Genomic DNA, 24,800 nt, shown 5'->3' with positions numbered 1-24,800 from the left:
TTCAATCAGAGAAATTGGAATTGGAGACCTGATAAACAAGGATGAATCAAGCCACATTCCCCTCACAACAGAAATATACATATTTTCTCAAACATATTTGGATTTATCTACCCCTGAAAAACAGAAAAGGCAATGCTGAAGTCCAGTTGAGAGTTGGCTCTTGAATACCAGGCATTTTCTTTATTCCTTCTGGAGCCACTTGAGATTGTGGATCTGACCCTGCCTGTGTCCCAGCCAAGGAGCTGAATGTAGCCTCTGACGCTCACAGCACTGCCCTGCAATTCCTGAGAAAGGCATAAAAGGACTGACTTCTTTTCTGTTCCCTCCCTTGCAGTGGTGCTTTCAACGTAAGTAACTCTCAGCCCAAACTGGACTTTTTGTAATCCCAGCAAAGCAAGTTCTTTTGATGCTTAATTCAAAATAAAATAGATTTTTTTCCCCTTCTTTTCATCTCATGCAATGTTGCTATTTAGAAGGAACATGGGGAGGCTTATCTGTTCCTGAGTAATCACACTAATTGTTTTTCCTGTTTTACCTTTAAGTTTATTGATTCTTTCCTTGATCATATCCAGTATATAGATGGGTACAATATACTTTCCTTTTGTTTTCTTTCCTCTGCTCACATCATCAAACTGTTCTTGGGTACTCTCTACTTTTTCCATTAGAGCTTTTTAATGTATTAACCACAGTTATTTTAAGTTTCTTGACTGATAATTCCAAGTGTATGCCATATCTGAGTGTCATTCTGAGTCTTGTTTTGTCTCTTCAAACTACTTTTTTCTTGACTTTTCACATGCATTGTAGTTTAGTTTTGAAAGCTATGATGTAGTGTATATTAAGAATTGAAGTAAATAGGCTTTTATGTGAAGTTTTATGTTCATCTGCTAGGAGTCAGATTGGGCTGTGTTGTTTGCTTTGGCTATAGGCTTCAACTTCCTCTAGTGCCCTTGATTTTGTCTCTCATTCATTTTGGGATTCCATAAGAACTCTTCCTTGGATAGAAGCACCTTTCAGTCTTTTAACCAATAATCCATTGTTATTACTCTGGATCCTTGCTGGTTAGGTGGTAAGATATGGGAAGGAAAACAGTCTCTAATCCTATGAACAAATCTGTCTTTTAGTAGGCTTGAGTTCTTGGGCTGTTACCTTCAAGGGCAATTTTGTTTTTTTTCTCTCCTCTGAACATAGAGCTTTATTATAGAAAACACAGTGGATCTCTGCACCTTTTGTAAATTGAAGTTTTTCCCTCCCCCCTGCCAAAGCCATAAGGGGATTTTCTTGGTTTTTCACACACAAAAAAAAACCTGGTGGGACTTCTGGAAGCAAAACTCATGAATGTGTGGGTGGTCCCCCTACGACAGTGCCCTTAAGGAATTTCTCACTCACATGCTAGCCCACACTCAGTCTCCAGTAATTCATCAAAATTACAATTTGCGTTCCTACTAGTTTGTAGTTCTAGAGGCTTCCTCCCCCAGTAAATATATCTCAGCTATGACTCTGGGTTCTTCTGTCTTGCTAGAATTGGGGAGTGTAGGTTTGCCTTGTGACTTCAGGTCTCTGAAGGAAAGTCACAGATTTCCAATTTGTTCAGTTTTTTCTTGTTGTATGGACAGATGGGACATCTTCCAAACCTGAAACATGTCACAGCCGAAAGCGGAGGGTCTCTCTTCTTCTTTATCCTTTACAATCATTAATCAAAGATTCCCAATGTTATCTTCTCTCTAAATCCATCTTTCCTTTTTATCCCCACTGCTATTGCTTCCATGGTGTTTGTCTCCAACTTAGATCATTTCAGAAACTTTGTAAATGATCCCGGTGTCCTTAAATCCCTCAAATAGTATAAACATACATCTAGTTTTCCAGAAAGGATCCCAGTTTATGCCAATTTTCTGAGCGGAATGATTACAGTGCTCCTTTTTCAATTTCAAAGTGTGCCTGTTTAGCAACCATGATGTGGTCACTCATGATTCACTCAGGATTGTGAATCAGTCTTGCCCTGAATCCACCTCTGCCCTAAAATAATCTTTCTAAAGTTTAACTATGATCATGTCCCTCTTCTGTATAAAATTGTTCAAGTCTATATCTTTAGATATAGACTTTATCTAAAAGGTAAACATTTAATGCCTTATTAGGCAAGGGCATCCAATATCCTCCATGACTTGACTCCTGCCTTTTTTGGCTAGTGTTTGTTATGCCTTTCTCAACCCCTTGAATTTGATGGCCTAGTGAAATAGAGCTATTTGGTATTCCTTGAGCACAGCATGTTGCTTTAAACACTGCTACCTTTGCTCTGAAGCCATCCAAGGCCCATTCTTCCTCCCTACCTACCATTCCCAAATTATTATAAATTATGGTCAATTAATCATCAGTCATTCATAGTTACATTTTATTATAACAATTGTTTTGTAGACACTGTCACACATATACAAACACTACACTCCAAACCCATATTGCACACACTAGATTATGAACTCCTCTAGAGCAGAAACTATATCCTAATCATTTGAATTATTTATGTCAGTAATGTAGGTGGTATCAACAGTCATTCTGCTGAGCTCCATTAGGAGACAGGAGTGCTCTAAGTGTTCTAGTTAGTACCAAGGGTACAGTCAAATTATAGTCAGCTTTATAGAACAGAGTTGAAAGAGACAAAAGCTATGGATGGAAGTAAATATAAATTTGGGCTGGATATGAGGTCATAATCTCATTTCCCTGTCTCTGCCTTTCTAAGCTCCCTATGCCTGGACTCAGCGGCTCCTTACCTTAGAAACACACTCACAGCCCTTCTTTCCCTTGATGCCTACAACAGGCTTTGGAAGAAGACATTTCTCGCCTCAAGTCTTCCTCCTTTCATTAATGATTTAGGTAGTCTTCAGTAATTTGGGTGTCAAGATTTCATTCCTCATAAACCTAAGAAGATTAAGATGGATTATCAGATTAGTTTGAGGAAAGTGAGAGAGCTGGTGGCTAGAAATTCTAAAAATAGGATATATCCAGGTACAACCAGTTATCAGAATTTCCCATGAAAATTCTGTGCTATGATCTATAGAGCTTGTTTTGTGAAGAACCTTTCAGTTGCTACTTTATTGATTCAGTCTACTGGAGGGAAAATTTATTTCAGCCATAACTGATTTTCCAAGTAATTAATCAGTCATCTGCTTTCTTCCACCTATCCCAGATAGAGTATTCTAGAAGCAGATGCTGAGATGGAGCTCAGAGTGCAAGCTGTTACTCATGAAGGGAAAGGCAGAGGGAGAAGTGAAACCATGATACAGGCTCTGCAAAAGCTTGACCAACCTGCTGAGTTGACCGTGAAGTCTTTCCCAAGATTAGTCAAGATAGTCAAGCTTTGTATGTGGCCTTGCTCTGTCACTAACGTGGACTGAGCTATAAGGGCATGACCCCAGGTGAGGCAGGTCTCCATTGCTGAGGCAGACTCTGAAGAAGCTGACAGCTTTGGACCATCTGATGACCACAGTCCCTGTAACTGGGCATTTTGTCATTCCCTGATGAGAAACCTAAGCGGCACATCTCTGCGTCTCTCTCACCATCTTTGGCTCTGCTTTCTTTTCTATATACTGGCTTCACTCAGCGGCTTTCTCAGAAGTGTGGTGAAAGTGTTCACCAAAGCTTCAGACTTACGTTTTACCAGCTGGGCAGCTTTAGAGAAAGAATTTCTTTTACAAAATTTCTACTTAATATCCTGAGATTGAATGTTATGAGTTTGGCTTGGGATCAGGAACTCACTTCCAGCCCCAGGGGTTGTGAGCCACAGCTATACCAACAGACAGGAGAGCGAAGAATGAGGAGATTCCCTAAAGGTACATCGTGGTACTGTTACCAAACTAAAGGCTGAAGGGAGCGGGAAATTGATGTCTTCTACCCTCTTGTGGGCCTGGATACTCATGCATCTTGAGCCTTTCTAGAGTGATCTGGAGGTCCCTAAGGGATCATGGGACACAGTTAATTATAGGTAGAGGGTCTCAAAGAGCACTGTTAACTTTCATAGAAACTTCATTATTTTGAAAGGCATGACCTTGAATTCTCTTTAAATAAGAGAATTTATAATATTATAATGTAAAATTATTACAAATTCTCCTCTCCTTTTCTACCAATGGTATGTACTAATTTTCTGAAGTACCACTTGCTTTCCTTTCACTTGTGATAGAGTGGAGAATAACTGTGGGATTCTGCAAAATGCTCAATGAGAAACTAGTGCAAGAACATAACAACAAAGAGCCTTTCATGCCGCAAGGAAGAGGACTTCTGTTGGCATGAAGAACCTCTACCACTGGGACTGTGAAACTGCAAATATGTGAAAAGAAAGGGATTTCTATATTCAGGAAAACTGGATACTTTTAAAGTGGTGTCAATTTAGTGTGTGTGTATACATACGCATATGTATATATATATGCGTGTAGACACACAATTTGTCTCTATATGTATGTACAAATCTTTTGCTTAAAATCTCTTTGGTTAGGTTTATGAAAGTTTTCTTTCTTTAGAATGCTGAATTTATTGCTCTTAAATAGAATAAACCAAGGCTTATACTCAGGAGGCATATGTAAATACAGGCACACTACTTATTAAGTACTGAAATATTTTTCCATGAGTTGGGAAATGGTATAATAATAATAAAAGTGATAAGTACTGAAATTAATTAATGAATTTCAGCACATGTGGTTTTTCCTCAGAAACCACACACTGCTTTGATTACAAGATTTTAAAAAATTGTTTGGATGTGGGCACTAAAGCCAGAACTGGAAGGCCTGCTGAAGAGATCCTATTATTTGTTTCAGGTGTTGAGGGATTTCTTTGAGGTTCAAATGTCCTTGGCTGGGAGAAGGGAGATCACACATCACATTATGGAGGAACTTGGTGACAGCTGAAGAATCTGGGAGAATCCTGGGGCAGAGAGAGCACAAGTGAGGCTTCAGCCACTCAGGCAGGATCAGGACAATTTGCTTTACTGGAAAACTTTTCCCTGCAGGGACTGACCACTCCTGAACCGTGTGTATGAGGAGGAGATCTTCTTGGGATCCCTTTCAAAGATCAAAGAATGTGAAATGCAAGAAGTGACTGTGGGAACCTCCTCTCTGTCTCCTTCCCACGGCCTCTGGCCAGTTCTCCGCATGGAGGAACCTCAAGATTCCTGGGCCCTCCCATCTCTGCCCCTGTCTGGTCCTGCACATCTTCCACTGGCACTAGCTGAGCGTGGTAGCAGTTACGATTGTTTCTCTTTCCTCTTCTTTCCCTTTCTTCCTTTGTTCTGCTTATTAGCTGGGCTTCAACCAGTCGTTTTCATCCCACCCCAGTTATTCCCTCTATGGATATCAGAGAGGCAAACATCTCACCCTTCTTTCAGGGGACAAAGCAGATGAACCATGCACATTCTTAGCTCAGGTAGCTAGAACTGGCTGATAACCACCTTCCTTGACCCCTCTTCCTACCTCACTTTTATATTAATAAGATTTATTATTATTTAGGATGATAAGGCCTACAGGTAAGGAGACAATGGACGGTGGAAAAATAGTTTATTATACAGGCAGGTCCCAAGTGAGAGAATACACATCACACCCCTGAGGGCCACAGGGAAGCACCGGGAAGTCAGAGGGGAAAAAACCTGTGGCCAAAAACCTTTATCATGTTTTCCGTGAGAAGAAATAGGTGAGGCAGGGAAGACAGGTTTGGGATTGACTAAGCTGAATCATTCCAGCATTTGGAGCATTGGGGCTGTCCCCAGCTGTCTCACATCTGGCCCTGCAGCGACTAGGGCTGCTGGATCATGGCCAGGAGTGTGAAAGCCTGATGTGGGAGGTGGTAAGAGGTGTGGACGCTGAATTGGTTGGTTTGTTTTGAAAAGAGTGGCCCTGGGAGGATGATTCCTCCTGAGAGGGAGGAAAGCAAAGGAGGCCAAAGCAAGGTGACTCAGCAAAATTATCAGGTTGTTTGGATCAGGTGTCTCTAGTACAAGCACGTAGGGCAGAGTTTAAACCATCAAATATACAGTAACTAGAAATGTGATAGATACATTTTCTCTCTCTCATCTTATTTTTTTTCTCTCTTCCTCTGGCTTTCCAACTTCTTTCAATAAGGTTATAACAAAGGGCCACTGTCTTTTACTCTTGGATGGTTCTTGGAGAGAGATTCACTTTAATGGAGAAGTCTTTGTAAGAACTTTATATGTAAAATCTCAGCTAAGAAAGGAGCATCATTTAATTCTATCACCAAAAATTACACCAATGATTTTAAAATCATTAGAATGACTTGATGAATGAATTTTATTATAAATTTGAATATTTGGTAAGCAAGATACACAAAGTATAGAGAATACAATTGACTCTTGAACAGCACAGTTTTGGATTACATGGGTCCACTTAAATGTACATTTTTTTCAATGATAAATTCCATAGTACTACAAGATCCATGGTTGATTGAATCTGGGGACATGGAATGATGAGGAAGTATGAATGCGGAGGAACCAAGGATACAGAAGGCCTACTATAAGTTATATGTGAACTTTTGAAGTTGGCACCCCTAACTCCTGTGGTGTTTCAAAGGTCAACTGTGTTTATTTGGAAACTAGAAGAAATACATTTTTACAGCCTTGATTTATATATTAAAATATAAACTCTGTATTGTATATTTTATAATATAAATATATTCATATATCAGATATTAAAATGTTTTATAAATTTAAGTGACTAAACAGTTTTTACATATTGTATTCTTGTTACCTCCAACTTTCTAAAATGTGATTTTCTTTCAAAGTCTGTTTAAAGCACTATCTTCATTTTACAAACTTGGTCATGATCATGACTTGTATCTCTTCTGTCTGTCTTCACCTGCCCCCTGTTGTCTTTCTAATTTTGTGGTGGTAAGATCACTGAAATTCTCCCCATCCATTCCTAGAGCAGTCGTACTTTTCTAGGGATGGGTGCATATCAGAATCGCTGCAAAGTCTCCTCTGAAGTGTTTGTTCCTAATCCAGCCCCTCACCCAGCTGCACACACAGAAAATATATCTATCTAGGAGATATCTGAATCTAATGAGAAATTTTTCTGGAAGTGTATCAAAATCACTTGGGGCAATACTGACCTAAAGCAGAAAAAAACCTAGGAACTGCCTGTCCTTAGCTCCTCTTCTAAACTTGGGAACTTGGCACTGAGCAATGTTCCTTGACAGACTGACCTTGGTCATGGTGTTCTAGCATTGCTCACACTTACTAATACAATCCAGATCACCGCTAATACTTGCCACTGCACTTCTACAATCTTCTCCAAGTCAAAATTGTTACTGAATATTTCCAGTAGCAAAGTTCCAATGGCTGGGTTTTCAGGTCTCATCATCCCTCTCCCCTTCTGTACTCTATCCCAACTTCCCATGCTACATGCCCAGTTTGCTCAAATTAGCATCCACTGAGTCAGTGATGCCATCTAGCCATCTCACCCTCTGCTGCTCTCTTATCCTTTTGCCTTCAACCCCTCCCAGCATCAGTCTTTTCCAATGAGCTGACTCTTTGTATCAGGTGGCCAAAGAATGGTTTTTATGTCTAGATAATGTAGATGGGGATGTGTTAGGCATCCTGGCTACATTTGTTCTCCTCATAGAGTTTATATCAAATACACTGGCTTTTTTGGGGTAGCTATTTGGATTTAGGGCATCTCTCCCCCCATTATATCTGGAAGAGCTGTACCCTTTCTATCTATCCTTCCACTTGGGCTTTGAATTCTTCCTGCTTTCTGCTCCTCAGAACTCTCACACATAATTATTTAATAAATGTCCACTTCCCACACTGGATTGTGATTTCTAGGAGGTCAATGATCTTATTCTATTTTTTATTCCCATTGCATCTGATGCCTGGTAGAGTGCCTGGCAAGTAATAAGTGCTCAATAAATATGTATTAAGTAAACAAATGAAAAAACTAAGGCCGTTGAAAGTATGAGACTGTGTAATGTAAACTCCATCTTAGAATCTACCACTATGTTACTCATAACACAACTCAGTGACTTTCACTTTCACTTTCATGATGTTACTCAGACTCTCAAAATACATTGAAATGACGAATGAAGATGCTTGGAGGGATGAATAACTCAATGTCATGTCCGAATCGTGCTCAGTTTTAGAGGAAAGTACTCTGCATAAAGGTTTAGACCTAAATATAAGAAGCCTTGTGTGTGCATGCTCAGTCATGACTGACTCTCTGTGACCCCATGGACTGCAGCTGATCAGACTCTGTCCATGGAATTTCTAGGCAAGAATACTGGAGTGGATTGCTCTTTCCTCCTCCAGAGGACCTTCCCAATCCAGGAATGGAACCCAATTCCCTTCTGTCTCCGGCCTTGATAGATGGATTATTTACCGCTGTGCTACCTGGGAAGCCCATATAAGAAGATATATCCCTGGGTAAAAGTTAAGACAAGTCCTCATCATGTACAACACTTCTCAGCTCATTTGGATGGTCAGTACCCACATTCCTTTTACAAAAATATGTTTAGATAATTTTCTCCTTTTCATGTTGGCAACAAAACAGAATCAGAGTGACCAAAGGACTCAACACAGTTCTTAACCACGGCCCAAGCCAGCAGAAGGCTCATTCTGAGAGCATTTTTGGGTTAGTCCACATCTCCTTCATTTATTATGGAATGTCACTGGTATTTCCTGCTTCCACAAAGAAACTCAAACCCCAATTGATGCATCAATGACTCAAAAGGACAAGCCTGTTTTCTCTCTCTTCATCCATAGAACAAAGAATCTTCTCCTCTTCACACAAAAAAATCCCAAATAAGACCAGGGGGACTAACAACTTCAGCCCCAATTCTATTTGTTCTGTAACAGTGCTGCCCAGCAGAAATTTAATACCCATCATAAATGTGAGCCGCACAAGTAATTTAAAATTTTCTAGTGTTAAAATTAAAAAGTAAGGTACAAATAATTTTAATAATGTATTTTATTTTACTTAACATACCAAAACTATATCATTTTAACATGAAATCAATAGGAAAAATTATTAGTGAGATATTTTACATCCTTTTTCCTACTTTGAAATCTGGTGTGTCCTTTACAATTACAGTATGTCTCAGTTCAGACTAGCCCTATTTTAAGAGCTTAAAGCCACATGTGGCTGATGGTGACAGGCTGGTCAGTATAGTTCTAGAATGTGCTTTTGTGTCATAGTTTTCCACACAGCCAGAAGAGACATCCCATTCACCTTCACTGCAGCCACTGGCATCCAAGTGAGGAAGGGTAACCTATTGAAACCTCTGAAAAGTTTTAAGTAGATTCAGTAAATAAGACCTGTCACGATGCTTCAGGGGTCACCAGGTCCTGCTCACCACAATTGCAGCTGCTAGTTTAAGTGCAGCCTTGCTCCAGCATCGCCCAACTGAGGCCACTCTTGTGCGAGCCAGCATTCTGTCGCTGTCCAGGCTGCAGCCCTGCCTGGGAGCAGGGAGGATTCTTCCTCTTTGGGTACTAAGCACAGCCAAGGATGATCAAGCCAAAACTGACCCACTGTCAGTGCCACAGGCATTTGCAGACGTGCTCACATTTTTAACTCTGAAGATCATGTAGAATCCTTCTGGGCCAAGTGCTTATGCAAGTTATGGGTGTGTGCTCAGTCCCTCAGTTGCCTCAGATGCTTTGGGACCCCGTGGACTGTGGCCCGCCAGGCTCCTCTGTCCATGGAATTTTCCAGGCAACAATACTGGAGTGGGTTGCCATTTCCTCCTCCAGGGGATCTTCCCGATGAAGGGATTGAACTCACATCTCTTGCCTCTCCTGCATTAGCAGGCAGATTCTTTACCACTGCACCACCTGGAAAGCCCTATAATGCCTAGTATATTTTTTAAGGAAGACTTAAATAGAAAGGGCTAATGAATTGATGAAGAATTAAGGAAGCAGTCTATCTTGACGTGAGAATTGTTTAAGTGTTCTTATACTGTAATACATAGTCAATTACACAAAAGAGTCTAATAGTTTCTGGGTCATCTTTATTAGGGAGTGGTTGATGAGAAACTTTAGCATAAGATGATTTTCTTGATTTTCAAAGTGTTTCTTAGACCTCGTGTGTCAGCAGAGCCTGCTGCAGGGACCCTTGAGCGAGGAAGGCAGAGAGTAGGGATCAAGGGCACAGCCTTCAGCCAGAGCAGCTATGTTTGGTTTTCTTTTAAGGTTTCTGGGCAAGATCTAGTATGGATAAGTGGTTTCTGTGCCGAATTTTCAGAAAACCGCCCACCTAAGGGAATTGTCTCTGTTTTGATTCAGTCTGAATTTCTCTGTGCTCCCTATATAGCATTTCTATCCTGCCATCTGTGCTGGGATAGCCACTTTCTCCATAGGGTCTTTACTACTGAGCAGTTAGTTTTCACTTGGGCAATTGTGCAAAGAAAAGCCTTTAAGTACCACATATTTTGGCTCATTTTTATTGTTTTTTAAAGTAACTCATTGTGGGAAAATGAAAGAGAAAGCTAGATAGAATAAAGAAGAAAATAGAAAGCTTTCATAATTGCATCACATGAGATAAATGGTATTAACATTTTGATATATTTCTTTCTAAATTATAATATGTATATATTTTAAACTAAATTGGAATCATATTTTACAGTTTTATGTCTTGCTTTCCTCAGTTAGCATCATATTATGATCATGCTTCTATTTCATTAAAGCATAATTGTTATTAGTTTTGAAATTCTTAATTCTATGTGTGCCTCATAATATACTTAATCATTCTTCTATTGTTGAAAATATTGATAGTTCCAGATTTTGTTTTGTTAAAATTGATGCTTCAATTGTCATTCTTGTAAAAAATAGTGTTTTCAATGAACATTCTCACACATAAATATTTGACTACTTTTTAAAATTCATTTTCTAGAAATTGCTAAGTAAATAAACTTTCTAAATGTCTTCTTTCATGTTGCTCAAATATTGCCCTCTTGTATCAAACTACAGCCCCACCAGTAGTAAGAAAGTGAAAGTCAGTCGTGTCCAACTCTGCCACCCCACGGACTATACAGTCCATGGAATTCTCCAGGCCAGAATACTGAAGTGGGTAGCCTTTCCCTTCTCCAAGGTATCTTCCCAACTCAGGGGTAGAACCCAGGTCTCCCACAGGAGGATTCTTTGCCAGTTGAGCCACAAGGGAAGCCCAAGAATACTGGAGTGGGTAGCCTATCCCTTCTCCAGCGGATCTTCCCAACCCCAGAATCAAACGGGGGCCTCCTGCATCGCAGCAGATTCTTTACCAGCTGAGCTCTCAGGCCAGCCCACCAGTACTGGGGTGCTAATCTAGTCTCACCCTTCCTGACTTTGAGTTCCATACTTCAAAAGAATCTTTTCAATTTGATATTTTTAAAGTTTTTTAAAAATGATTTGCAGGTCATGGACAGCTTGTTAAGGGACTTGTACTTCATTGTCTGATCTATGTTTCTTTTTGACCACTTTTCTTTTGATATGTTAATAACTTTAGTTTTGTTTATTTATTTTTAAAGTTTTACTTTTTTAACACCAAAAACATTTTGTATTGAGGTAGAGCTGATTAACAATGCTGTGGTAGGTTCAGATGAAAACAGAGAAGGGATTCAGCCATACATAGACCTGTATCCATTGTCCCCTAAACCTCCCTCCCATCCAGCCTGGCACATAACACTGTGTAGAGTTCCACGTGCTATACAATAAGTCTTTGTTTGTTATCCATTTTAAATATTACAGTGTGTCTATGACCTTCCCAAAGTCCCTAACTATCTCCTTCCCCTGGCAATCATAAGTTCAAATAACCTTAATTTTATTCATAAGAACATTTTATGTGTTAAAATTATCAGATCTTAGCCTATCATAGTCTTTGCAAAAATAGATGATCTCAGGAATATCCTGTTGGTTTAGTGGTTAAGTCTCTGTGCTCTCACTGATGAGAGCCTGGTTCGATCCCTGGTCAGGGAACAAAGATCCCATAGGCTGTGTGGCCAGGAAAAAAAATAAAAACCTAGTTTCTCTTTCTCTTTTATTTTTGCTAAACTTTTTTTTTTAAACAACATAAGTTTGATCATAAGAACTCTTCTAGTCTCTGCTTATTCTGTCACTCCAGAAGTTTCATCCACATCCACAGCTTCAATTATTATATATTACATTAATGATTCACAAGCTTACACCTCCAGCCCAGGGAGCCCAAGATCAAGAGAGACTAGCTCAGAGAAATCTGTTGGTTTGACTTTTATCTAACAGAGTGGAAAGTAAATTAATAAGAAGGAAGCCCATAAGGTTTTAGAAGTCATTATATCAACTTGAACTAAAAGATAAAGACAGCACAAAATTAAGACAGGTCTCTGGAACTCCAGAGCACATATTAGGTTGATGCAAGAGTAATTAGGGCTATTGCATTGCTGAAATTTTCCATTTGATATTGGAATACATTCTTAAATATACTTATGTTATACATCATTTTGATGTGCTTTTCTCACTTTATGTTTCTTTGCTAATAACTTATTGGCTTCCCTGGTAGCTCAGCTGGTGAAGAATCTGCCTGCAATGCAGAAGACTCCAATTTGATTCCTGGGTCGGGAAGATCGCCTGGAAAAGGGATAGGCTACCTACTCTAGTATCTTACTGCTTATTTACATGTATTTTAGACCATGGAAATGGTGTTAGACAAAAACAAATCCAAGCAATTTTCTTATTTGAGTTCAAAATGAGTCTTAAATCAGCAGAGACAACTCAACAACACATTTGGCTTAGGAACTGCTAACAAATGTACAGTGCAGTCATGATTCAAGAAGTTTTGCAATGGAAACAAGAGACTTGAAGATGTGGAACACAGTGGCCATCCATTGGAAGTTGACAACAACCAATGAGAGCCATCATTGAAACTGATCCTCCTACAACTGCACAAGAAGTTGGCAATGTGACCGTTCTATGGTCATTTGGCATCTGAAGCAAATTGGAAAGGTGATAAAGCTCTATAAGTGGGTACCTCATGAACTGACCTAACATAAAAAATATCGTTTTTGAAGTGTCATCTTCTCATTGTACACAACAACAACGAACCATTTCTCAATCTAATTGTGACATGCGATTAAAAGTGAAATTTATACATATGACAACTGGCGATGACTAGCTCAGTGGTTGGACTGAGAAGCTCCAAACTGTTTCCCAAATCTAAACCTGCACCAAAAAAAGTTCACAGCCACTGTTTGGTGGTCTGCTGCCAGTCTGATCCACTACAGCTTTCTGAATCCAGGCAAAACTATTACATCTGAGGAGTGTCCTCAGCAAATTGATGTGATGCACCAAAAATTGTAACATCTGCAGCCAGCATCGTTCAACAGAATGGCCCAATTCTTCACGACAACGCCTGACCACATGTCGCAAAATCAACACTTCAAAAGTTGAATGAATTGGTCTACGAAGTTTTGCCTCATCCACCATATTTACCTGATCTCTCACCATTCAACTACCACTTCTTCAAGCATCTCAACAACTTTTAGCAGAGAAAATGCTTCCATAACCAGCAGGAGGCAGAAAATGCTTTCCAAGAGTTCACTGAAATCCAAAGCACAGATATGTATGCTACAGGAATAAACAAACTTATCTCTGATTGGCAAAAGTGTGTTGATTGTAATGGCTCCAATTTTGATTTGTTTGAGCCTAGTTATAATGATTTAAAATTCATGATCTGAAGCTGCAATTACATTTGTGCCAACCTAATACATATATATACATAAGATCCTATTGGTTTTGTTTCTCAGGAGAACCCTGGCTAATGCAGAGGGGATATAATTTGTGTCCTTACTTCCTAGATCTTCAGTTGAAAGGAACTATATTCAAGGAGTTGTACCCAAGGAAGTATACTAGCTTTTATTATTGGATTTTATCTTGTAAGCCAACATGTGACTCTTGTCTTTTGTCAGAGAGATGTCCAAGGACTTTATTGATTGATTCTAGGGGATGCTGCTTGTTTTCTAACATTTTAATCATAAATGCAGCCTCTGAATGGCTCACCAACCCTGGGAGGGAAGATGCTATATGTAGTGACTGAGCTCTCAGCTGTCTTCTCAATGGCAATTGAATTCTCGGATGGGGTCAGCCTTAAGAACGTATTGATGAAATGAGAGGGAGCAATTTGAGACCTCTTTTAACAGGCTGAGGCACTTCTAGTTAGAAATGTGACCTAAAAAAAGAAAATTTCTTATTTTGTAACACCATAATCTTTCTCCGTTGGCTCAACAGTAAAGAATCCACCACAATGCAGGAGACACTGATTCACCCCTAGGTTGGGAAGATCCCCTGGAGGAGGGCATGGCAACCCACTCCAGTATTCTTGCCTGGAGAATCCCATGGACAGAGAAGCCTGGTGGACTACAGTCCACGGGGCCTCAAAGAGTCAGACACAACCGAGGTGACTGAGCATTCGTGTATGCAGTTTTTATAGTTCAGATTGTAATAGCCACGATTTGTGTGGTTGGCATTATTTTGAATGCATTACATGTAACATTTAATCTTCCCAACATCCCAACAGGTAACTCTTACTCTTCCCATTTTACTGATGAAAAACTAAAGTTCAGTGAACAGTTACACTTTGAGGGAATGGTGGCAGTTTGAAAATGTGCCCATTTTACTTCTAAACCTGTGTTTTCTTCTACTGCACCAAATCCCCCAGTAGACAGAAAAATGCCCGGCAGCACATTCCTTCTGCCTACTACCCCTTCCTGCAACTCCCAAAATTTTACTGTTTATTCACTTTAGGCTCAGAATTGAGTAGGCAATCATGTCCATCTTGTTCCTGTTACGTGGTGCAGAAATCAGTAAGATGTGCTCTAATGCAGACACATGACAAAGAAAACAGGTAGAAGTCACAGTGTAAAAGTATTAGGAAAGAAGAAAGTCCATCTGAGATGAATTCAACTCGATAAACATTGGATTAGCCTCTGCTATATGGCCATTCTTGGGGAGATTCCGGGATGAAATGAGACTTAACTGCTTCCACATAAGCTCCCAGAATGTCATGTCAACATTATTTGAATTTCATTAGACCAGAAATGTTCAAAACATGAGGCTGTATCATGAAAATGAGGAGCACAGTCAAAAGGACTATGTCTTTTTTTTTTCCATTTATTTTTATTGGTTGGAGGCTAATTACTTTACAATATTGTAGTGGTTTTTGCCATACATTGACATTAATCAGCCATGGATTTACATGTATTCCCCATCCCGATCCCCCCTCCCACCTCCCTCTCCACCCGATTCCTCTGGATCTTCCCAGTGCACCAGGCCCGAGCACTTGTCTCATGCATCCAGCCTGGGCTGGTGATCTGTTTCACCCTAGATAATATACATGTTTCAATGCTGTTCTCTCAAAACATCCCACCCTTGCCTTCTCCCACAGAGTCCAAAATTGTGTTCTGTACATCTGTGTCTCTTTTTCTGTTTTGCATATAGGGTTATTGTTACCATCTTTCTAAATTCCATATATATGTGTTAGTATACTGTATTGGTCTTTATCTTTCTGGCTTACTTCACTCTGTATAATGGGCTCCAGTTTCATCCATCTCATTAGAACCGATTCAAATAAATTGTTTTTAATGTCTTTACTGGCATTCAAAACACCATGCTTTGCACTTGAGTTAGTGACTCAGAAGGAATGACCTCGAGTAGCCTAGTGTCTTTTTTTTTTTTTTTTTTTTGCCAAGAAACAGCTTATTTCCAAAGACATAACAAGTTCACAGACCGTTTAACTTTTCACTAGTATAGAAGCAAGAATTTTTTTCAATTTCAAAATTAGTCTGTTTACAGAAATGTTTGTAGATGCTTTACAGACCTTCAGAAAACTACTAAATGTTAGTTTGGTATGTTAAAAAATTTCTATTATTTTTGTCTAATATTGCCCACAAAAGAGTGACTAGTAAACATTCTCCAACTCCACTGTGAAGAGAAGAGCATCATTTTTTTTTTTCCAAATAAGTCTTTGATTTAAAAGCACAATGCATTTCAAAGAAACCTACTCTTGTTTAGAGTTTCCAGAGTGCCTGTTTGCTTGGAAAAACTAAAACTTTGCATGCTGTTTTCCATAACTTGATATTATCAGAGTATGCTTAAATCTTAGCCTATAAAATATATCTGCAACTGAAATGTTACCTTTTTCTGAATATCAAAACTCTGTGTACAATGTCCAATCTGATATGGAATATTGTACTTCAGATCTCAGTGCAATTATCTTCAAGTTCAGTACTTGTTGAAATTGGATTTATTGAAAATTGGACATTCTCTCACACACAATCTAATTTGGTAACATTAGAAGTGATGCCAAGTTTCTCACAAGTCATCTCTGTTCCCCTGAAAAATTTACAAGGGGAGTACTAAGATTAAAACATTTTTCAAGTACTTAAACTTTAAAATTTGTAAATTCCACTAATGAAAGTAGGTAAGAAAGTACTGCATTTAGATTAAAAGACATGATGCTAAAACTTGCCTTACATTTTTTAGTACATCTCAAATTGGAATAAATCAAAAAAATAAAACTTTATGAGTCTGCTGTTATTTCTTGTAAGACACTTGCTTGTAAAACTTTTTCTCTGCCTTCATTTATTTTTATTTTTAGTTTAAAAGCTAAAGCCAAGCCAGGAAGAGGAAGACAAGATGAGGAACCCCAAATCAAGGTAAACATTGTTTTAGCAAAGTACAGCATTGTGACATAAACCAGAAAGAACATTATCATGTATGTCATACAAGGCGTCCCAACAAAACTTGCTTTTCTTTTCTTAGGGTTATTTTCTATGTAAGATAGATACTATTAGAGCAAATATTTCTACATAGTTGTCTTTCAAAAATGTGTTTCATATGGAATGTGTTCCTTTTTCTAATTTCTAGCTAAGAGAAATATGAAATATCCAACTCTTGCCTGGAGGCTAAACAGTCTTCTGTAACTGATACAATAAAAACTAAAGAGAAAAATTGAAAAGGCTTGAATTTGACAAGCACTTACAAGTTTGTGCATTTATCTGAATTATCTAAACCCCTTAGGTCTCCACTCATGTGAACGCATTGTGAAGTTTTTGGAAGATTCTCTTATTTCTTCTTGCTGTCAGCTTAGTAGAAGATAGCTCAAGATCTTTGAAAAAAGACTGCTACTTTGCAGTTTGTGTGTGGTCAAATGGTCAACAAACTCGTTGTGTTTCAAAGGAAAAAAAAAACTTACATGCCAACATAAATTCTGTAGGCACTTAAATTATGCAATATAGTAAAATAATGGCATAATAATGCTTTAAATAACTATTTATTTACTTTTGTCTGTGCTGGATCTTCATGGCTGTGTGGGCTTTTCTCTAGTGGGGGGCTTTTCTCTAGCAGCAAGTGGGGGCTACTCTCTAGTTGCATTGCAAGGACTTCCCGTTGCAGTGGTTTCTCTTGTTGCAGACCTTGGGCTCTAGAGCTTGAGGGCTTCAGTAGCTGTGGCACAGGGACTTAGTTACTCTGAGGCATGAGGGATCCTCCTGGATCAGGGATCAAACCCGTGTCTCCTGCGTTGGCAGGCAGATTCTTCACCACTGAGCCACCACAGAAGCCTTGGTATAACAATTTTAAAATATAGCCTGAGCTACACTAAAAAATGAGAGGAGAAGCTGAAGTTAAATGAATTTGGTTGGTTTCTGCCTTGTATCTCCTGCCTTTTTTTCTCCACCCTCATGCCACTCTACCCACCTTTGGCCACATGTGGTCCAAAGACATAATCCTGGTTGTCTAGGAAGTTTTTTTTTTTTTTTTTTGGATGACTAGGAAGTTTTTTTAGGAATCTCAGCACCCCCAAGGGGTGGCCCTTACAACAGTCATGTCACCAGCAAGAAATGATGTCTTGTGTACCAGAGATAGGCTGTATTTACTAACTAGGTTTTTAGTTTCAACATTCTCTTCTATTCTGATTTTTCAAAATGTTTTCCTGTCCTTTAAATGAAGGTCTTGATACTGAACTTGATTCCATCTCCCTTCCATAGAATTGCAAGCTGATTTTGGGGCTCATCCATTAATTTTGTTGTGTTTGGAAAGATGCAGGATGCGGCGTCTCACCTGAGAGAGAGTAAGTGAAAAGGGCCTACATTGCTGTGCCTCATTCATTCATTTGTTTGCTTATTCATTTATCCAAGTGTTAAATAATACATTTATACATTCTGTTAATGTGTCCAACATAAATTTTTAAATAAGAACTCCAGGGTTTAGTAACTGACTGGACATTGGGAAAAGTAAAGTGGAACTCATTACCAGTTCTGATTTTGCTAAAAATTTTGCCAAGCAAATTTCTACTACTAGAGAGCCAGATCATTAACTTTGCAGCCCTCTCCCCCTTGATGCCACTCAACAAAACGTGCCCCAAGTAAGGGAATCCTCTGTCTTGGGCCTGCTGTCCTCTGTCCTTCCTTCTCAATCCTTTTACAGCCTTGCTTTTCATGTTACCTGGGGATGCTGCTTCCATGATGGAAAATTTGGCCAGTTCTTTTAAGAGTGATTATTTTAAATTGTCAGCTAAACCTACTTAAGATGTGCAGCCTTCTTTTTACTATTTAGTGTAAATGACTATTTAAACTCCATATTTCAGAAGGTACCCTTTAAAAGAAGTAATAATTGGATAAGCATAGTGAAATACTGGCAAACCGAATATGGTATATATTTCTTATCCTCAGGGGAACCTCCTTTCTTATGACTATTATGATTTTGCTATTGAACCTTATAACAGAAAAGTAAGACTTGTAGAATAATGACATTAATGCAATAAAGAAATAACTATTTTTTTTTAATGAGCTACTTTTAAAAGTTACAAAGCCAAGAAGATTAAGGAAGGCAGATTATTTTCAATGCACATCTTGTTTTTCTCTAAGGTATATCAAAGCAAATACTTCAGATAGAAAACTAACAGCTTTCTATGGAAGGCATGTGATTGATTGCCAGACAAGTGATAAAGACTAGTTTGACTTGATCTTGTTTCTTTCTTTTTTCCATACATGCGCAAACTTCATGTTCGAACTCATTAGTTCAAAACCCACTTTTGTCAGCTAACAAATGGTAATTAGAGGAGACTTAATCCTAATGTACCTCCCAGAGGTATGTTGACAAAAAGAATACTGGCAATTCTATTCTGCCTTCACATGAAAATTTGTTCTAAAGTCATTATTATAAAAAGTCCTCCTTTATTGTCTACATCTTTAAAGAATTTAGGAATGGTAAATATCATCTTTTTGATTATAAACTTGCAAACAAGTGCTAAATGAAAAGTGGTTTTTTTCCTGGCCTGATTATGTTCAGACAAGACACAATCTTTTCATGCTGGTCTGTACAAAGTCTGATTTTTTTTTTCCCTGAGATGTTGGGAAATGAAGTAAAAAACTATTTTAATAGTCCCTGTTCTGCTTTTTTCTAGATCTTCCATATTTCTTCCTGGAAATATTGAAGGTTAGTAAGAAGACATGAAGAATTGACCTTAGTTTCAGAAAAAGTAAACTTGTGATTTTATACATGCAGTTTATTAGACAGCTGTGGTGAGCTTTAATGATACTCACATTAGTCAATGCCATCTCTTAGCATTAAAATTATCCAAAACTGTTAAGTGTTCTCTATGTCAGCAGAGTAAACAAACACAGACATCTGTTTAGAAAAATATACAGTTTCCCTGTAAATATATAACTCTATGGAAACAAACAAAACGTCATTGGCAAGAACAGTGATACTATCTCAGTATTCTGGGATGTGACAATGTAATTAACCTGGCCCTGCTACTGTGTGTCTCAGACAAATAGCTTGCAAAACCTGATGCTTTCTCAGATTCACAGTTATGCACACATGACAGTGCTGGCATGTGATAGACATTTAGCACATATGAAGACATAATATGAGAGGAATTCATAATGGTCAGGACTGTGTGTAACTTCAAATAATATAAATGGATTAGATTTTTTAAAATATAATTTGAAAATTTTAAAACTATAATTAAAATATTTTAAGAATAGACAATATTTACTGATGCACATAAAAGTAATTTTTCTTTCTATTAAAAAAATTGTTCTTGGGGGGACTTGCCTGGTAGTCCAGTGGCTAAGACTCAATGTAAGTCTACTGCACTCCCAATGTAAGGAACCCAGGTTTGATCCCTGATTAGGGAACTAGGTGCTGCCTGCCACAGCCCAGACCCCCATGTGGCCAAATAAACTAAAAAAAAAGAAGAAAAAGATTTTTTTTAAATTTTTTTTATTAAAAATGTCATGACAATAAACCTATTAATTCCTTTTCTTTAGAGTGTCTTACATATCTTTCATTTTTTTAAGGGAAAAAAATGCTCATACTTCCTTTAGCAACAATGGTGCCTTCTGTGTTTGTTAATGATATGAGTATATTCAGTTACTCACAAACATTATTTCCTACTCTGTATGTGGGCATTCCTTTAATTTTTTTTTAATCTGGTTTTCTTAAATAAAATGAAAGAAAGTGTTCACAGGGGACACAAGATAGCTAGCTTACTGATCTTTCTTTCAATTACAAGAAAGAAAGATCCTTATAAGGAATCTGAAAATAAATAGTAAAAATGTGTCCTCTTCCAGGATAATTTTTAAAGTACAAATTTTGAAATAAAATATTATCACTGTGGAAACATCAAAGAAAAAGATTTAAGACAAGAGAAAGAGTAAAATAACAAATATTCACTGTAGAAAGATCAGAGGGGAAAAGGTTAAAGAAAAGATAATAGTAAAATAACGTATAAGTCTGTGACCCAAAGAGAATCAATATTAACATGTTGGTGGGCACCTTTCAGAATTTTTTTTTTAATGTATGTATAAGTAATTTCTGGTTTTAGCAACATTGGGAAATAAAAACAATGCTTTATTTATTTGTGCAAATTACAAAAAAACTCTGTCCTACTCTTTCCTAAAGGTCTTGGGATCAAAGATTCCCAAAGACCCCTGGTTAATTCTGACAATAGAAGAATTAATCCTCATGCTAACCTCTGCTCTCTTTGAGAGAAAAAAGCCTCAGATATGACCCTTGTGTCTGCCTACAGTGCAGGAGACCCGGGTTCAATCCCTGGCTTGGGAAGATCTCCTGGAGGAGGAAATGGCAACCCACTCCAGTACTCTTGCCTGGAAAATCCCATGGACAGAAGAACCTGGTAGGCTACAGTCCATGGGGTCGCAAAAGAGTCAGACAGGACTGAGCGACTTCACTTTCACTTTCGTGACCCTTGCAGCCCATCTCTTTCCCTGCAGTCCTCAAGACAGGGGCCATCCCAACCCCAGTGGTCTGTGGCCTTCAGCATCTTCTTCCTGCCATCAGTTTCTTCTGTGTTCTGTTGGTGAAACCAGAATTCAGATTTACTTCATTTAGATCAGAGGTCAGAAAATGTTTTTCTGTGAAGACCCAGATAATAAATATTTTAAAGTTTGTGATAAGTGAAAACTTAAAAACTTAAGTGAAAAAATTAAGGATAGTATGTAGGTACCTATATAATAAGAGAGAAGACACATTTCTATATGCTTTTAAATCTAATGATGATAATTGAGTATTCCAGTAGTCAAATTATTTTGAGAATTACAAAATAATATTTTGTAATACAGAATCGCAAATAAAAAAAATGGAGTTAGCTTTTTTTGAGTAAGGGGTATAACATTTTGCTTCATTTGAGTTCAAAGTTGTGTCCCCTAACATCAAAATCAATTATAAATATTCATCTGTTAATGTTATCTCTAATGAGATTTTATAGAGTATTTCATCTTTCAAAATGTCTTTTCATAGATACAATATTGCCAAATACTGTTATCAATCCATCAGCATATGATTTTAATCATATTTATAGATTGAAATACATTAACAAGATTCTGTTAGATTCCTCTTTTGATATTTGTCTTTTAGCATGTCATTATACGTCAGATTAATCACTTCCAATTAAGGTTAGGTGAAAGTTTCTCAGTTGTATAATTAAATGGATTTGAAATAATGGAACTTCTTTTCCACTTGCCTCAAGGTCTGAAAAGTGCTGCTGGAAGCTCCAAAAATATACTCACTGTAACTTTGGATGGGGATAAAAACCTTGATTCTTGTTTTAACTTTTGCCAGCATGTGATGTGTTTAAAGCGCCTTAAAATTATCTGTCACTCACAAAAACATTAGTTGTCCAAATGTCTTTGCCGCAGTGTAAGTTTCACATATAAAGTCTGTATTGCCTCATAGCTTTAGATTTAATTCATTAAGAGACATTATCAGGGCTACAACAAAAACAGCCTTCTCAAAACTATTCAGTATTCAATGATACTGATTGAGGCAGTTCTTGTTCAAGAAATTTTAACAAGGTTGGTAAATTTGTCCAGCTACACACTCTCTCTATATAGAATGCTTGGTTTGGTAATGTTGATGCATGTTATATTATTTCAGTACAGCTACAGTGTCACATAAAACCATCTTTCAGCATCTAATTCAATGATAAAACAATCCATACTACACTGTGCCTTAAAAGTATAACTTTCAAAGTCCAATTTTCTCTACTTTTCTTGTGTTGACATGATAGATACACACTGGCAATCTTTAAAAATCATGTCATGGTACAGCAATATGCGTGCCATTTGAGGCGCTGATGAGTTATAATTACATCACTGTGATTTGTAATGCACAAAAATAAAAATGTGAAGTGATGAGAGTATCACATAAGGTCTCTGTTGCAGCTATTTAACTTTGCCAGTATAGCACGAAAGCAATGATATATAAACAAATGAGTGTGGCTGTTCCAATATTACTTTATTTATAAATATTGAAATTTGAATTTTACATATCATGAAATGTCATAATTCTTTTGGATTAATCTCAACTATTTAAAAACATCAGAAACTACAGACTACACAAAAATAGGCACAGGATCAGATTTGATCCATGGATCAGAGTTTGCCAATCCTCATTCACACTAAAAGCTTCATATTGCTGCAATTTCTGCCTCTGTTCCTAAAGAAGAAGGAGAAGGAGAGAGCGGGGGGAAAGAAGGGATTTTTATAGCATAGTTCACTAAAGTCTGCTCTCTGTGATCAAAGTTAGCCAATTTTCAATCTCTAGAATGACACTTAGACCTCCTCGTTACTCTTGTTTTGTGCTGACAGTGGAAAGGAAGAAGTAGCTCCCATAGGCCTCAGATCAGATTTCGTATTAATGACTTTTTAGGATTGTTGATAATGAGAGTAAGCATTGATTTGTCCTCCCTACCTTAGTGTAAATCACAAGGTAAGATAGTGCAATGTTGGTACATTTTCAAATGTCTGCTCAATCTTACTCAAGTTCATATTGTTGGTGTAGAGCTTTTTGTTCATGTAATGTATACAAGGGGCTTCCCCGGCGGCTCAATTGTAAACAATCCACCTGCCAATGCATGATGCAAGTTCGATCCCTGGTTTAGGAAGATCCCTTGGAGAAGAAAATGGCAACCCACTCCAGTATTCTTGCCTGGAGAACTCCAAGGACAGAGGACCCTGGAAGGCTATAGTCCATGGGGTCACAAGAGTTGGACACAACTTAGCAACTAAACACCAGCAGACCTTACATACAAACTGGAGTACTCCCTACCTGAAATTACTCCCTTCTCAAACACACGCTTTTTAGAAGGGTAAATCATAAAAATTTTCTTTTTTTTAATTTTCTTTTCTTATTTTATTTTTATTTTTTCCATTTATTTTTATTAGTTGGAGGCTAATTACTTTACATCATTGCAGTGGTTTTTGTCATACATTGAAATGAATTAGCCATGGATTTACATGTATTCCCCATCCTGGTCCCCCCTCCCACCTCCCTCTCCACCCGATCCCTCTGGGTCTTCCCAGTGCACCAGGCCCGAGCACTTGTCTCATTGGAGCTGGAAAACTCAATGGACAGAGGAGCCTGGAAGACTACAGTCTGTGGGGTCAAAAAGAGTCAGACATGACCGAGCAACTGAGCACATGCACGCAAGCACTTCTCAGGAGAGGGAACAAAGGCTAAGCCACTTCTTAATACTTAGTATGCCGTCTTTTGTAATAGTACAACAGTAAGTTGGGGCATGAAAGCGTCAAATACCTCAGAATAATAATGGTGCAGCCCATTTTTCTGAGGAAGTGAAAGTAAAGATAAAAATTTTAACAATAGCCTTTTATTCTTCACACGGACACAGACATACACACATATGTGTATGCAGGTGTGCATGAACACATTTTGGATTTGAGATTTGGTTTTATAATCTTAGTGCCCACCATGATAAGCATTGCCTACTAGAAGATCTACTGGGAAAAGAAAACATGTGTTCCTCTGTGTACTTGCTAAACTAGAATTGAAACAGTTGTATTTAATTTTAATCATGTAACAGGAATACATCCCAGCTTCTTCAACCAAAGAGATTCCTATAAACATTTAACCAAAGTTAGTGATGCCATTCAAGTTGCCAAATCAAAAGAGATCAAAAAGAGAAATTTCTACCATGGAAGAAAGTGGTAAGATTTCCCAAACACAAGCAAAGGACTGAATAGGAAGGTAAAGAAGTATTCCTGTAGGAAAATTAATTTTTTTTTTAAGAGAATTGGAAAGGAAGGAATTTTATGAGAATCTATGTGTGGAAATATAAAGAAGTGACTACATTAACTACATTGGGAGGAATTCCAATTTTCCCTTCTTCTGATTTTATTACCATCCAACAATTTCCTCAACTCATTTTAACGTATCAGCCTGTTTAATGTGGTAGAAGCCAGTGATGCAAAGTGGCAGGGGAAGGATAGATTGAGAAATGGGCAGAAGGGATCATAGGTCTATGGCTGCCCTTCTGTACCTT

At 38.0% G+C, this 24,800-nt stretch overlaps 1 long non-coding RNA gene across 1 annotated transcript; it reads left to right on the top strand.

Annotated features, from left to right (window-relative positions):
* The first annotated feature begins 220 nt into the window (after positions 1-220).
* Positions 221-23,625, top strand: LOC110133488 (uncharacterized). Its single transcript, XR_002312783.2, has 5 exons — positions 221-347; positions 16,590-16,647; positions 17,980-18,062; positions 19,398-19,429; positions 21,990-23,625. It is a non-coding gene; the product is annotated as an uncharacterized lncRNA (long non-coding RNA).
* The last annotated feature ends 1,175 nt before the right edge of the window (positions 23,626-24,800 follow it).

This window comes from Odocoileus virginianus, chromosome 19 (genome assembly GCF_023699985.2).
Source record: "Odocoileus virginianus isolate 20LAN1187 ecotype Illinois chromosome 19, Ovbor_1.2, whole genome shotgun sequence".
Classification (NCBI taxonomy): Eukaryota; Metazoa; Chordata; class Mammalia; order Artiodactyla; family Cervidae; genus Odocoileus; species Odocoileus virginianus.
This window is presented reverse-complemented; position numbering and strand designations above follow the sequence as displayed.